Source organism: Heterocephalus glaber, unplaced genomic scaffold (assembly GCF_053883595.1).
Source record: "Heterocephalus glaber isolate CG9 unplaced genomic scaffold, H.glaber_assembly_v1.0 deba00001442, whole genome shotgun sequence".
Classification (NCBI taxonomy): domain Eukaryota; kingdom Metazoa; phylum Chordata; class Mammalia; order Rodentia; family Bathyergidae; genus Heterocephalus; species Heterocephalus glaber.
The window spans coordinates 31,304,306-31,321,748 of NW_028258296.1; the positions used below are offsets into that span (position 1 = coordinate 31,304,306).

A 17,443-nucleotide genomic window follows, 5' to 3' on the forward strand; every position below is an offset into this window, starting at 1 on the left:
AATAATACCAACTAAAAAAAGCTCTTTTTTTAGATTTAACTCACAATTACGAGATTTTTGGATAGTCCCATATGTTTCTAGATAAGACATGCTTTTGCTAATAAGTTCACCTATTATCAAGAGTTGTGGCAACCAATGTGTAAGCTTCATTTTATACATGAAAGAACTACCATTGTGTAGTTGGCATTAAATTAGGAAATCCCATGTGATCACACCATATCAGAAGTTGGCAATGACTTTGCTTTTGAGGAACCTAATTATCATTTTGTCTTCTTTTTTTTTTAAGTGTCTTTTTCTCAATGGGTAATATACCCTGTAAATAATGTTGTTCATTTTACACTGAATACCATTTAATTCCCCATTATCTCACTTCATTAGCCAAATGTCCTGTTTAGGTAAACTCTGCATATGAAGCATATTAAAATGTTGGAGAAAAGTAATATTTAGAAACAGCCTTGAAAATTAAAACCTTGCAAAATAGAAGTCAGGGTACATGATACATATTCAGTGCATTCCAGGCTATTTCAGGGACATAGTTTTATTATGATTGACCTTCAAAAAGAGCTTGGAACAGTTTTCACATATACTAAGTAAACAATGAATGCTAGAATAGAAAAAAACACTAGGGAAGGGCAGCAATTAGTTTTTCAGGAAAGGGTTTGAATATATTCTAAGGCCTTGGGCCAAATGAAGAGGTCTTTGAGGACCGGAAGAATCCTGTGTTCCACCAACTCATATCTATATTCACCGTTGCCCTCTCCTCTAAAGAAATAGTCTCTGAAATACAGTAAAATGTGAACAAGGACTGCCTCCAATGGCAGGGAAAAAAAAAACAGTTGTAAAGAATAGTCTGGACAGTGGGTTCCAAAGCCTAACCACATTAAGAGTTTATGGAGGGTACTTGGCATTACAGATGACTTCACTTCCAGTGCTGCCTTCTTTACACTGCCAGTTTTGACAAAACAGGTTTTTTTGTTTTTTTATTTTACAACAACTTATGCCTAATTCTGCAGGATCACAAGTCACTTTTTAATGCACTGTGAATACTTACTGGTAATAATAGAGCTGATGGCAGTTTACTAGATCACTGGTTATAATTTGGGACAAAAACTGCTACACTGACCTTCATCTTGCCCAATGTGTTCAAGGCTGGTATGATCAGAGGATCAGGAATGCAATTGTCTCAATTGTGAATTCTTACCCATTGCCTCCCTTCGTGAATGTGGAAATGGCCACCGGGTTTTCCCATTTCAGGAAGGGCTTTGGGATGGACCTTTATTGGCTGATAACTGAAGATGCGAACATTGCATTCATTAGTCTGATCAAGCTATTAATTAATTTTTAGACTATAGAACAAAATGTGAAACATTTTATGTTCAATCCATATTTGTCTTGCACATTACAAATATATTTTTATTTTTTAGTTATGTAGGGGAGGGGAGGGAGATAATAATGCCCTTGGCATAGTTCACGAAAGTAGCTGTGACCTCCAATCAGTTTACTGCATTTCAAAACTGTTTCCAATCATAAGGAAAGATTTCTTTAAAATATACTTGTACATTTCACCTGTGGATGTCTATAACTTCATCCTCAGTATGTTCCCAAATTTGTGCTGGCATTGAAAGGACAAAACATTATACTGGTGGGTTTTTCTACTAATTATTTTTTTGAAGGATTATTTTCCCAACACAAAAGAGCTTTTTTTCTCAATATAATGCAAATTGAAATCCTATGTGTATTCAATAGTAAATAGACAAATTTTATTTTTTATTTCCACTTGAAGAGTTACATTTCGTGTAAAAGTTTACAAATGATGGTTTTTATTTTGATTTTTTCAGTATAAAAAAGTTGCCTTGATGGCATATTATGATGTAATGCTAATTGCTTGTAGGTTAGTTAAATGTCAGTATTGAAACTTAATCTCTAGCTGCTATATTGTAGATATGAACAAATGTTCACCAAGCATGTATTTTGTATTTTGTTGCATTGTACACTGCAACTAATAAGCCAAGGAATTGACATATATTAGGTGTGTGTAGTGTTTCTAAAAACCACAAACTAAGAATGATAAATTGTCAATATAGTTTAGTATTTGCTAATTTTACTATACTCTTTTGTTATGTATATGTAGGGAAGTCATAAGGATTATAAATTCAATTTGAGTAAAGTTTAAAACCATATATTTTATGATAAAGGGCCTTTAATTTAAGATGGCCAAAGCACTGATATTATATATTTGCTGTAAAGAGAATTATAAGAGTTTTATTTTTCTGATATTAAAAGTTACTTAATAAAGACTTGTTTCCATTAAAAAAAAACAACAAAAGAATAGTCTGGAAATGAAAATGTACAAAGAAATTCATTTCAATCACTATAACAAAAATGGTCCCTCTTTGTCAATCTGAAGTGGTCCCCTCAACTGGTCAGGAGTTCCAAGAACTGCTGCTCCCCTGAAAGTCCAGAGAACAAGGGACAGCAGATGTTGCAGAGGCCTTCCAGCTGCAGCTATTGAACACTACCTTAAGGAGTCCTTTGAATTGCTTTTCATGATCAGGTCATTGGAGAATGACCCTCACATAGTATGAAGTGAACTATATATTCATCAGCTGGTGCTGTACGGTCATCCCACATATCAGAGGGGAGCTATTCCCAGAGCACCCTCCTCCCCCAGTGGTGACCAAGGCTGCAGATGCGCAAGTCCCTTATACAAAACTTCTTAGTGTTTGCACATAAACTACACACATCATCTCATGTACTTGAAGTCATTGCTAGATTATATATAATACCCAGTGCACTGTACAAGCTATGTAAATAGTTGTAAAACTGTACTCCCTATGGAACAGTGACAAGAAGAAGGCTGTGCATACTTACCACAGGCATTTTTCCCTACACACTTTCAGTCAGTGATTGACTCAGCAGGTGCACAAACCACAGGCTCAGAGGGCTGCCTGGAGTAGAGAGCATCATCGTCATAATACTGCAGCTCCTCATTAGGTCTGTCTGTGAGGAAGGATGATGCTTCTTACCCTATGGTATATCAGGTTCAATCAAGTGCTTCATTTGGCTAATGAGCAAGGTGGAAGTGGAAGCATCAAGTACCATTTTTGAGTAAAAGACATAAGGGTCTTCCTGAGGTCACAGAATTTTTCTTTTTTCTAATGAATCTAACACTGGTTAAAAAATTAAATTGGAATACCTAAAAATGTCAATTTGGGGAAGAAGGGGGTAAGTATATCACAAATATTGTATGGAATATATTTCTGCTAACATATCATTTGGTGTTTATATGAAATTCAAATTTAATTAGTTTTTTTGAAAATTGTTGTTGTCTGTTAAATTTGGCAGCCCTAGTTTGGCAGGATCTCAGATAAGAGCTTCTCCATTGGCCTGGGTTCAGAATAAAGAGCAGGTGAGCAAGGCCTCCTTGGACTTGCAGCCAAACTGGAATGTGATTGAGTTGAGTGATCTTAACCTACACAGAGTTGAGAGCCATTTGTTTCTGAAGTGCAACCTACAAAAAGCTGACTGATAAAAAATATCATACTTTGCTCACTAAGATGTCAATAAAGCCTAACTAGGAGAAGTTGGGAGAACATCTCTTTTTGTTTCTACTTTGAATCTTTTCCATATACACTCTTCACATTAGTTTTATGTCTGCATCTATCACCTGCACTGTTCCAGAGCCAGCTATTCCACACTGGTTTGGTCACTCCTTGTATTATCAGAATGGCTTATTAATATCACTCAGTTTTCCTGTTTGCAACAAATGTGAATTTAGTTTCCATGGCTAGAAGTTTCTTCCCCCAACTATAAAAGCAAAATTCAACCAACTCTAGAAATACTGGACATTGCATATGACTTCTTTAAAATACTGCAAAAATGTATTCTGGATTTGTAATGGTGTTCCTTCATATCAGACACATTAACTTCTAAATTGATAGCCATGCACTGGCTTTACTGTGATAAACAAGGTGGACATGGCCACTGGCCTGACAGAGTTTACAGTCTAGAAAGGGAGAGGAAACATAGACTTCATTTAAGAACAACATTAAAAAAGGTTTGGCTGTTTTCTCTCCTGTAACCATCATTCCTGCAAATTTACTTACATCTTCCTTTTCTTTAAGATTTATATTCAGCTTTCATTACCAAATACCTATCCTTGTATCTGCAGCAGCTGGCGATTAAAACTTTTTAAAACTCTTCTGCTAATGTGAGCTTTATAATTTCACTTTTTAATGCCTCTTTAAACAAAATATATAATTTGTTCCCTTAGGGACTATATCATATTTTATTCTTATACATGTTACTTTGAATAAAATATGCTCTATGAAGGACTGCTTTCAGTGGAGGGAGGGCAGACAGAGGGCTTAGCAAAGTAAGTAAGTAAGTAAATAAATAAATAAATAGGCATGGTCCTCACCTCCAAAGAGCTAAGGTATTTAGGTATAGTCTTCTAGGAAAAGTTAAAACCAAATTAATTCTGAAATAGTTAACTAAAGATATTTGTTACAATTAGTAAATGTTAAGAAAGTGATTAAAATAAAGGTGTATGATTTCAAAAACTGTAGAACACTCAGTAGACTCATGAATTCACAAAGTAGAAGATAATATGACTTTGAAGGACAATCAAGAGTTTTTTGAGGAATAAGGGAAGAAGCAGTGTCTCTTAGGAAGGAAACATGGCAAAAAAAATTGGACTGAGAATGAGCAGAGAGGAATTTTGCAATAATAAAGAGTACCACCCCTGGTATGTAAGGGGCTGCTGGTAAGAGGCCTTCAACAGCAGGCTCAAGAGTTTGTGCTCTAACCTATGTTTATAGTGGCACAGTTAGTAATAGCTAAAACTTGGGAGCAGCCCAATTGCCCATCAACTGGTGACTGGATAAAGAAAATGTGTTTTTTAAAAAATAAAATGAAGTACTACTCAGTCATAAAGAATGAGAAAACAGAGAAATTTAGAAAATAACTAAATGGATGCACACTGAGGCCATACTCAAGAGAAATAAATAGAGCACACATGTATAAATACCAAATAGTTTCTCTGGTGTGAGAAACTTAAAGTGTAAATGAAGACTAAAAGGTATAAGAGATAATGTGAGATAGGAAGAAAAGGGGCAAAGGGGAAGGGGAAGTAGGAGGGGTAGGGGAAAGGAAAGAAGGGAAAGGAATAAATGTGAGAAAAAGAAAAAAACAGAAACAAAGTCTTTATAAATAGGGAGGGATGGAGGGGTTGAAGGGCGGGCAAGTGAATGGGGAAAAAATAAGAAGCATGAACTCTCAAAAATGAGATTGAAAAAGACATTAGAAAATGGACTGGCATGCCCTGTTTCTGGATAGATGGAACCAACATAGGCAAAATGTTCATACTCTCAAAACTGATATAAAGATTTAATAAAATTCCAATAAAAATATCAACAACATTCCTCACAGAAGTAGAGAAAATAATCTTAAAATTCAATTGGAATCAGAAGAAATTTGGAATAGAAAAAATAAATTCCTGGGCAACAAGGACAAAGCAGAAAGCATCACAATCTCAGATTTCAAGTAAAATAGAAAGCTCCGTATATAAAAACAGCATGATACTGGCACAAGATCATATATCTTGAACAATAAAACAGAATACATTATACAAAAAAAGCCCATCTGGTCTTTGGTAAGGTGACCAAAAAACATATGCTGGAGAAAAAAATGGGCTCTGTAGCTAGTGGTGCTGGGAAAACTGATCATACACATGCTGAAGATTGAATCTAGACTCATATTTCTCACCATGGACTAAAATAAAATAAAAATGGATCTAATATCTAAATATTATAACAAAAACATTTAATCTGCTGGGAGATAAAATGAGTAAAACTACTGAAAACATAGGCGTAGACAAGGACTTTCTGAACAGAACTTCAATTGTACAAGAAATAATATCAGGAATCAACAAATGGGACTATATCAAATCAAAAAGCTTTTGCACAGCAAAGAAAACAACAGAATAAAGAGACAACCTACATAATAGGAAAAACTTTTTGCCAGCCATATCTCAAAGGACTAATATCTAGAATATATACATACATTCTAGATATTAATGGAATACATAAATATATTTTAGATATTAATAGAATATATAAATATATCTAGAATATGTAAATAACTCAAGAAAATTAGACCCCCAAAATAAAAGTCTCAATCAACAAATGGGCAATGAAAATGGATAGATTGTTCTCAGAAGTACTTGAAAAAAAAAATTTCAACATTCCAGCTACTAGGGAAATGCAACTTAAAACACTGAGATTCCTTCTTACTCCAGAAAGAGTGGCTACTACCAAGCAACGAAATAATAACAAATGCTGATAAGGCTGGGTGGAAAAGTGAAATCTTTTATATTGTTGATGGAAATGAAAACTATGGGAATTCCATGAAAAACTCCACCAGTAGGGAGATGCCTCAGAAAATTAAAAATAGGAACTTCATTTGACATAGCTATTCCCTTTCCTAGGTATCTTTCCAAAAGATTTAAAGATATCATATTACAATGATACATGCATGTCCATGTTTGTAACAACATAATTTATAATAGTTAAATCTTGGAAGCAGCTTATATTCATTCAGCAACAGATGAATAGATGAAGAAAATGTACTATTCATACACACTGGAGTACTACTCTGCCATAAAGAAGGATAAATTTGAAATCATTTTAGGAGAATAGATACACCTTCAGATCATAATGTTAAGTAAAATAAGTCAGACAAATGAGCTCAAATATAATATGGTTTCTCTTATATGAGAAACCCAAAGTATAAATAAGTTACAGAGCAAAACAAAAGGTAGATTATAGGAAACAGGCATAAACATCTTTGACAAAAGAGGAGGGAGGGAAGGGATAAAAGAAAGCAAGGTGTGCTGTGTATATGTACCAACTTCCCGCAATGAATGTAATCATTATGTACAGCAAACACATGCTAATAAAAATAAAAAATAAAAAAAGTTGTTCTGACACATGTGGCCTTTATTTTTCATAGGACAAAATATCATTTTATATACACCTACTTTTCAGCACCTTCTGTGTGTGCTTGTGTGTTCATAGGGCAGAATGGCTGATTAACTATTCAAGGCTTTTAGACTGATTTCCATTCAAAACTACATTTTTCTGTCATGTATTTGCAAAGTACAAACTGTATCCTTGTACATGTATTAATTATAAGTGGCAGAAGACACTTTCTGAAAAGCATACAGAAATAGGAAGATTTATTGAGAGAATAAAGGGATATCCTAGAGAATCAAAGAAAATCTACACTATGAAAATGTCAATGATGCCTGTGGCATAGGAAGTGCCCGGACTTTTGTGGCCATGAGATTGATTCTCCTTATCTCAAGTCAGTGTTCCTTCTTATTGATCATTCCATTTTTCTTTCTCTTTGGGTATATCAGTTGATTCCATTCTATGGCAGAAGCATTCATTTCCATTTAACATCTTTAGTTACAGGAGAAAGTGCCAGTTACAATTCAAATGTCAGGGAACGAGTTCCAGTGACACAACCTGACTCAATTCTAAGCCTTGAGCCAATCAAATGTGATCAAGGGCAGAGTTAAAATTGTATATAATCATTAATCCCACGATAAAAATGTTATTACCAAGAGGAGATGTCACTAGAAAATGTAAGGATGACCCATCAAAATAGAACATATCTTAGACACGGAAGTGACAATCTCAACCATCTTTAAAGTAGAGGGAATGTATAACTTTAACTAAAAGAACTCTTACTACAAGGCAATGCTAAATCACTATCCAAGCTTAGGCCAAATTGAGACAGTCCTGACAGGCCCTTAGACTTTCACAATCTCACATCGTTCTGCCCTGCCACCTTATATTTAAGGGCCTGAATTCCATCTTAATATGAAGGTGAAAAACATACAAACAACAACACCATCACCACCAACAAAACCAGAAGTGACTTGTGAACAAACAGACCTAAATAAATGTTGATCAGGGAGAGAAATTTGTGCAGAACTAGATGTTTTCTCTCAGAATGGTCCTAGCTATGGGCTCATTGCTCAACCTGAGCATGTGATAGAACTGCTTATCTAATTGAAAGCAAGAAAAAAGCAGATGAAGTTATCAGCTTGTATAACACATTGGTTGTTGCTACTATAACATTGGTTACTGTAATAAGTACACATGAAAATAAATTATTGAGACTGTGACAAATGAGATTATAAAGGTTAACACATTGATACAATTGTTTCTTTTCAAGCTACCAGTAGGATTCATCTTTGAACTGGAAATCAGAAAGTATAAATCATCTCAAGAATTTGAAATGGCAAATGTCAAGTATTAATAGTTACCTACTTGCATCTATGTATGCTCTTACATTAAGCTTTTTAGTTTACCGAAGCATGCATTTCAACTGAAATATAAACTTGTAGATTTAGGAACACTGTCTTAACATTTCTTTGGCTACAAATCCTCTTCTCAGGATCCACCCCACCACCTTCACTCATTCATTTTACCTAGGATATTTCCTACATGCAGGAATTTTCCAATGAAGATTATTTATTGATAGATTCATGAAATAAATATTGTACAAAGTATTCTTAGGTGGTATAAAGCAAAGTACATTGAGTAACAGATGAAGAAAAATGTAAATATAGCAAAATAAGTGTGGCCTAGATTATTAGTCCATAGATAGAAGATAGATGAATAGAGAAATAAATAGATGATAGAAGGACAGATAATAATTGTTTTACAAAAAGACTATAAAGAAAAGGCATCAGTAAGATTGAGAAAGTGCTTAGATACTGTGAGTCTAGAAAAGAAACAAGCAAAAGGTAATAGAAGTTTTTAAACTAGGAATATGCCAATACTAAAGGCCAAGTCTAGACAAATTATTGAGATTATAAAGTGATAGGTCTTATTCTTAAAAACTTGATGCAAATTTTATCTCTGCTATTGCTTCCCTTTAAATTTACAATGAATAGGGTTGAGCGCTTTCCAATATAAATTGTGATCTACTACAGTGAATAGACTTAAAATTTAGAATAGAGGACATAAGTTGAATTTGGAGTTCAAAGATTTGAACTTTTATCTCATCTCTGCCACTGCCTATGTGATGTTGGGCAAGTCACATAATGTGGCTTTCAATGGCCACCTCTAAGAAAAATAATGTTTGCCTAAAGCTTTTTCTTTACATTTCTTTCCTGTTCTAAAATTCTCAGATTATAATCTTCATATGGACTCTAAATTTGGCTTTAAGGACTGCTTTTCTGTGGTAATAGAAGGCTGATGATTCTGTGGATACCTAGACATCTTATGGAACTAAGGTTTGCCTCATAAGTGGAATAAATCATTTTGAGGAGATGACTTAATAGTTGTTTTTTTAAAGCTTGCAGTAATACAAAATAACCATAAATTTGTTTAGTCCATCATGAGTATAGTAATAAATGACTTCACAATATTTCTTGATGTTTTACTTGCATACATCATAATAATCTATCTCAGCATGGCAATTCTGTCTCCAGTGGAGCATCTGGCAATGCTTGCAGATATTTTTAGTAGTCACAACTGGAAGGGGGAACTATTGACATTTTGTGAAGCAGAGACCAGAGATGTAGCTAAATATCCTACAGTGTATAGTCCCTCTCTCTTCTAAAAAGGAATTAATCATCCAAATTGTCAATTGTTATGAACTAGTGAAATCATTTCTCTTTGTCACTTTTCCTAAGTCTATTACAAATTAATCTTTAAAACATCATGCAATATAGTCATTTTATGGATGTCCCATTCATATAGTCTTTACATGCCCATCCTTGGAAAGTTGAATGGCTGTGCTCGAAGCTGTCGTTGAATCTGATGTCTCCAGAGGCTCATGTGCTAAAGGCTTGGTGCTCAGCTTGGTGAGTGGATGGTGGTGGAAATCTTCAAATGATGAGGTCTAATGGAAGGTCTTCCAATTATTGAGGTGATGCCCTTGAAGAATACGATGGGACCCCAGGCCGAGATTCTCTTTTCCAACCTTAAGGGGAATCATTTACTTCTGCCATGTTTGGCCACCATGATGTACCATCAAAAGCCCAAAGTGATGAGGCCAAATGACAATGAAGACTATGTGTGCCAAAACAAGCCCTTTCTCTTTATAAGATGATTAACTCAGGTATTTGTCATAGTAATGAATGCTGATTAAAACAAATGATCACATCATATTTTTTCTGATTCTAGATGGTAGGGCTAAGAAAGAATTGAGAAATGTACCTACAAGATGATCTTAGAGTTCTGTCTACACTCACAAACTAAGTAATTAAATTAATTTCAAAAGGGGTTTGGAGTCAGTAGAACAACTGCCTTTTTTTTCTCTACTTCATTTTTCACCTCAGAGCAGGTTATTTTGTCAAATGACACTAAGGCTTGTGAGGGAAACTAATGAACTTATTCAAGACACACAATGTGAAATTAATGGCACAGTTTGAAAAAAATTAACTCTCTTAGACAAAGTTTGTAAAAATTGATCAACATGTTAGTAGCGGCTATGTGTTCACATTTTTTAGAAAGTCACTTTGAAATATTCTAACAGCTTACAAAATTTTGAAATGAACACATTTTTATGAACTTAAGTATTCTTTTCTTTCCTAATGTTCAATTTTTAGTTTCTTCAAATTTGATTCACGGTTATACTCTCTAGAAAACAGAACCATGCAGCAGCAAACTTGGGCTAGTGATAAAGTGATCTGCATCAGCCAGCTCCATTTGTCTCTTTCTTCCCTTTTTGTTATTATTTATTGGCATTTTGCTGCTTCAAGATGTAAGTTTTAAATATGGACATTATGATGTTTTTGAATCAATCTGGAGATGGCAAAGTGCATCAAGAGCACAACAAAAGAATCACTGAATTTTAATTTTAAGAATTATTTTTTGAATTTTAATATAGGTATGGAATGGAGGTTTATTTATTGAATTTGAAAAATTAATTCCTTACAGCTTTGTGTATATTTTGCTTTGTCTGCCCCTGGGCTTCTACATATTGGTGTTTCTTTTTTTCCTTTTTAATATTTCAACAGGTGAGGCTGACAAGAAGGCTGATGGTACTGTTTTACACCTAGAGGTCTTACAGAATCAGGACTGCATTCGCAAGTGGAACAACTTTGGGAGATGGTTTAATAATTGCCTTTGGTAGGACTTGCTTTGCATTCATTAAAAACTCCAGACCAGGCTGTTTCCTTGATCTTCATTTCTTTTCAGTTGCCAAGCAAGCAAACAAAAATCCCTTTCCTACAGCCGATTAGTTTCTAACCCAGAATATCTTTGGCTAGAGTGCAAATTTCACACCACAAATATCTCAACATTTCAATGTTAGAAATTGGTAGACACGTGAGTAATTTCTGGAATGTGTCACTGGTCTAGTTTTTCTTGTTTTTAAAGTAACTGACTCACTATAGAATTTTAATCTTTTATACCCATTAAAATTTTACTGTTAAAAGTAATTCTTATGTTCTTTTTTAGGTGTTGAAAAATATCATGTTGCCTAATTATCTTTGATGTAGGAAATGACCAGAGAATAATTAAGATAAGAAATCATTATTTTATTATTTAAAAAACAAGGGAATCGTAAACCCCTGTCTAGTGTATAATTACAGATTTTGCTACCAATCTATTTTCCTCTTTTAGTTTTTTACCGTATACGAAACCCTCAAAAATGCATCTTGTATAGAAAGTAGACAGCCTGTATTCACTGTTCCTTGTCGAGGGAATGACCATAAGAATTGTTCATAGGCATCTAAATGTGGAGATAAGTAATAAGCAGGTATTGACTTCTGTTGAGATCAATATCAAGATTTGTTGACCCAAAGAGGTTAAAATTGACCAAAGAGAAGGACAATAAATCTTATTATTGACTAAAAAGCAGGAGTCAATATATATTCTATTATAAACATTTTTCTTTTGGTATAGATGATGGGGTGGAGCCATTTTTAAGAATTTAAATACATATAAACATATGTTTATATCATAGTGGTGGCTAATACAAGCTTCTTAGCTTATTAAAAATATAGCCATTCACATGATATAAATAACATACTTGGTTCATAGTTCACGATGTTCTCTTCCCTGAATGTTAGGTTCTCTTATCCTGATTACTTTGAAATTAAATTGTGATACACACACATTTGCTTGTTAAAATTTTGTTTGGAAGACAAAAATGCAGGTACATAGAATTTTTTAATAGAATGTAGTTATATGCACATTCACACACATATTCTGTGTCTCCTCAATATCTTATATTTTCATGTCATAGAAAGACTTTCTTCCTGGCTACCCACTGCTAAAATGATTCTGCCTTCAGCTGAGCTATTATATTTACTAGATAATCTAAAAAGTATGTTAAGATCAAGAGACTTTTGAAATATATATTTCAAATGTTTTTTTCAAACCAAGAAATATATGCAACCTGGGAATTAATAGGTCATTTCTGAGCTTTTCTATTTACCACAAACCACTCACTCACTCCAAGTCAAATAGAGATTTTATTTTTTCATAGTGGCAAAAAGTAGAAATGGGAAACAATTTTCCATTGTTCCAAATAGCTCCCATGTTGATAAGAAATCAGACTCAGTACATTTGGGTTGAACAGAACATGCTGGGTTACGCTAAGTCTCTGTTTGTTCTGTAGCTTTGCCTGAACTGAGGTCTGCACGCTCAAATATAAGAAATTGTGGAGAAAAATTCAGCAAGGACATTGATATTTCAGATTTCTAGCCCCAAATTCTCTCATGCAATATGAGTCCACCTTCCTACCTCCATCCTTAGTCTCATAGTGATAATGAAGGAAAAACACAAAAGTTTCTTTCCTTTCTAACCACCTCCCAAAAGATGGTACTTTACAAGGAATATTCAATTTTATAAATGCTCAGAAATCTGCAAGTTAGGGATGAAACATGAGGGATGCCTTGAATACCTCACACTATGGGGTGTCTCCAATTCCTTAATACACCCCATTGTGCCTCGCGGCTGGAGAAAGTACTGCACAACCCATTTCCCCCTTTAACTGTGAATTTCCTCGCTTCTATGGGTTTAGATTTTAATGGTTGAATTACATTTACATCTACTTGTGCATTTGCCATCAGCAGCCAAGTTCCAGCCTAAAGCCTTTACTAACTTTGAGAACAACTTTCTCATAAACAACCTCATTTAGTTTGTCTATAAAAATTCACAGAACAACTTTTAAGTCTAAGAAGCTGCAGAAACACCTTTGTACTAAGTGGCAGCTCTTTCTGGCTATCTTTACTGATTTTAAAAACTTCACAGTGAATCATAGCTCAAAACAAATCAGTAATTAAGCTGCAATGATTCCAAAGCCAGTGGAAATATGGCAAAATGTTAGTTAACCAGAGGTATGGATGAGTTGAATTAAGATTTTTTGTGATCATTATTGAGAAGAAAAGAATTCTCCAGTGAGAACACATCTGAAGGATACTGAAAAGCCATCTAATCATACAGGAGTAAATGATATTATTGAAATGCCTCTAGATCATGTACCAAAACTTCTGCATTTTTATTTTAAACCTGGGAAAGTACAACTTGTAGTTAGAGGATGTTGCTAGGCTATGACACCCTTCCCAAATTATATTACCCCTTATACAAATCATATCTATCTATTTATTATCTATCTATTTATCTAGTCTATTTACATACATGGATGAAAACTACAGAACTAAGAAATTTTAATTTGACTCTTTGATACTTTTAATTATTGCTTAAATATGCAAACTTACCCTGTGTCTTCTGAATCCTCTATATGTAAAGACCAGAAAAGGACACAATTCAAGCTCTTTGTCTTCTTGTAGATAGGTTTATAGGGTCCACCTGAACTTTCTCCCTTGCTCTATTGACCAGCAGATCCAAGTCTGCCATGAGTGTCTGCTGGTGGACTTCCATGGTTACAAGAATAGCAGGAGGTGGGCCAGGGATTTAGCTCAATGGTTTCACATGCCTGCTGTGCAAGTGCAAGGACCTGAGTTCGATCTCTGGTACCAAAAAAAAAAGAATAGCAGAAGGAGCAGCAAGACCATCCTTACAGAAAGGAAGAATTATCTCAAATGTCTGGCAACTCACAACACCATTTTATCATCAAAAAAGGCACTTTCATTTCTCCTGCTAATAACACAATTCTACAAACTGGGTAACATTATAAAGAAAGGGCTTTATTACTTATGGTTCAAGGTTGGTTCAAGGTTGAAGGGCTGTTCAAGATTCAATTAATTCAGTAAGTCACCTCATGTTTCTTGATACTCAATCTTGATTATGTAAGATCCTAACACTATCAAGGATCTAAGAATTGCCTCCTTAGTAGATAAATGTTTTCTGTACATAAAAGTTTAAAATTAATTAAAGAAATATTTGAGAGAATCAAACAGTATTAATATGCATATGTTAAGAAAGCTTGCTTGAGTTTTGGATATGCGTAATTTTTAAGAATTTTTGGTCTATTAAAAATAGGTAAATTTATGATTCAATTTAAAATGTGTAAATATGTAATTGGGTTAAGCTTATAAATTTAAGAAGAAGAAATTTTATTTAGCCTCTACTGTAATTACCATAAATTTGTAAAGTATTAAAATGTTTAAGAATTTAAATTTCACAGTATTTCTAGGTCTAATTTATTAGAGGCAACAGAAGTACTTTAAATATTCTGGAACTTTTTTGCTTTTAAATCATACATATAAAGTATCTAAATAAGAAATCAAATATATTTAATTTATAAATTTAGTTTAAAATGTTTAAGGGAGTTTAATTAACTTAGTTTGTAAATGGAACTAAACATTAATCAAAGGCCTCATAAAAGTGATTGCTAAATTTGCTAGACTTATAAATACAAGATTATGGAAGAGCTAAGCTTTTACATTTTTAAGTCTAATAGTTCAGATATATTTTTAGCTCTAATAAGCCTCAAATAATCTTTTATGCACATAAAATCTGTCTTTGAAAATATTAATACTGACAGACTACACTGACAAAGCAAAACACAAGGAAGCATTAAATTACTGTGATCTTGAAGGCCTCCTACATTTGTTACATACAAAAAATGTCTTCAAACACTCTCAACCTCAGGCAAGTTTGGTAGTAGTGGTCACAGAGTCAGCCTCTGGAGTCAGATCCATGTAGTCGGTGCCCCAGTTGCTGAGTGTACTAGTTCTGAAACTCGGGCTAATTGCTAAACTTTCTAGGATTCATTTTCCTTGTTTGAAAAATGGAGATATCAATAGCTCATACACATTGTTAAGAGACTTGAATAAGATAATGCTTACAAAGCATTCAAAAAATTACCTGGCACCAAAATAAAAGCTAAATAAATGTTAATTAATACAATTAGGATGAAGAATCAGCTTCTAAAAGAACAACTAGCAGCCTGGTTTTCATAGAATGTTCTACAGAAACAAAACTTGATAATTAAAAATTCAATGAAATCCTTTCTAGAAAGTTTTCCACCTGGTAGTGGACAGGGAGAGAGTATAACAATTTTATTTTCTGTTGAGTAGAAAGCTCAGTAATCAAGTATATAAAAGAGCACAGTTTATCAACAGTACACTCCTCATATTAGTATTTTCTGACAAAAAATTCTTATGTATTCACCCCAAAGGAATTGTCATTTTATAGTGCAGTCCAAAGTTTTATACCTTTTCAGCCAGCTCATTCCCAACTGTACTATTATAAATTGAAACAAGAAAAGAGTAATATTTCAATAGCTAAAATTATGCATTTTAAAATTTTAATATTATACTGCTTTAAAAATAGAAAAATGAAAGCCATATATTTAAAACAATAATTGATATGTTAAGTTAATGAATATAATTCTATAAAAGTTTATTATTCAGCTATCACATGACTAAAAACTATGGCTTACTGCTATTATCTAGCATCTTGAGAAAGTATTTTACAATATTGCTAACCTAGGAAAAGATCAATATTCGAAACGCAGTCTCTACTGAAAGCATAGCAAGCATATTGCTTTCCCACCAACATCAAGTTGAAAAATTCTATGTCAAATTCTTGTAAGTTAGGGACTATCAGTATACATAGCATCATTTTGTACTGATAAAAAGGAGGAACCATTTTGATGCTCCGTAATTGTATTATAGAAAGTAATACTATGAAATTTCCAAATATGGGTGGTAAAAGATACTGTTTCTTCTTCGTTAGTCTCTAGCCAATGATTTTACCTTGAGGGAAGCCAGTTGCCACATGGTAAAGACATGGAAGTAGTCCTAGGAAGAGATCCATGTGTCAAAACATGAAGAAAATATACCAAATGAGTAATGTTTAAATTATCATTCATATGTTGGGGAAGGTTGGATTGGGAAGATGGTCTATCCCTGGAAAATGCAGTCACAGCAAGGTGAAAAGTCTTACGGAGTCTGAGGTTAAATGGGGACTAGAGCTCATCTCTCCAGCTCTCTACCAGTCAGTTGATATCTTCTTCCTGAAGTACAAATTGTTAGCATTGAAAGAAATGTTTGTACCTTTTAAACATATTTGGGAGAATACAAACAAGTACACACAAAACCTCATTGTTTGTTCTCTTACATCAACAATCTTTTTTGTTGTTGTTGTTACTGTGGTGGGACAAAGTGTAAATGTCCAATAAGCTTCATTTGGGGAACAGACTAATGAACCAGAATTTTGCTCCACTTCAGTTGGTGAACTGCTGCTTTTCTATAGGCTTTTCTTAACAAAACACATAACCTGGCTTAGTTGCAACATGTTTCTATTTTATCTCTGTCTTGACAAAATCAGAATCCTCAATTCAATGTAATGCACCAATGAGAACTATACAGATGTTGGTATCCTTGCATTTCTTAAATAAAAAATTGTTTTGAGGAAGGCGAAAGGAAAGAATCATCAAACTTGATCATCTTCTGTGCCAAAATGTCTAATTCCAGGAGGAAACCACTAAAATGAGAGAAAAGATATAAATAAGAAGAAAACACAAATCCTCTTATTCACTGTAATATTTTTCTCTAAATGCAATGTCCTTATCAGATAAACACACTTGTGATGAAATTTTGTAATTTATTTTTTCTAAGAAGATAGAAAAATCTGCTCCATTTTCTGCTTTCAATTAGTTCACTGCTGGGACCAGCGCAAACCCAGGCTCTTCTTAGGATTCCACAGATGGTGTTGCATATGATTTAAATGGCCATCACTTTCTTCTTTGTGATCTGTTTAAGTCCCACAAAAACTATTTAAGGCATATGCCCTCTTTAACAGGGCAACAGTGGGAATACAAAGAGCCTGGTGATTCACTCACAGTAGTTCCATGATATAGATAGGATTCTAAGTTAGATCTTCTCTCTGCCTAAACTCTGTATTTTCTTCTCCAGTACCTCCCATACTGCTCCTCCTTTTGCTGCCTTTGAATGTTTCACAAGGATACCTCAGCCCACTTCTTCTCTGAACACTACTCCCAA

General features: G+C 33.9%; 1 long non-coding RNA gene across 2 annotated transcripts in view; it reads right to left on the bottom strand.

Moving 5' to 3' along the window:
- Positions 1–14,264, bottom strand: part of LOC147827677 (uncharacterized) — a 38,022-nt gene extending 23,758 nt beyond the window's left edge. For both annotated transcript variants that reach the window (XR_015452007.1, XR_015452006.1), the window contains exon 1: positions 13,751–14,264. This is a non-coding gene — a long non-coding RNA (uncharacterized LOC147827677). The remainder of the gene's footprint in view (positions 1–13,750) is intronic.
- Between the last annotated feature and the right edge of the window lie 3,179 nt (positions 14,265–17,443).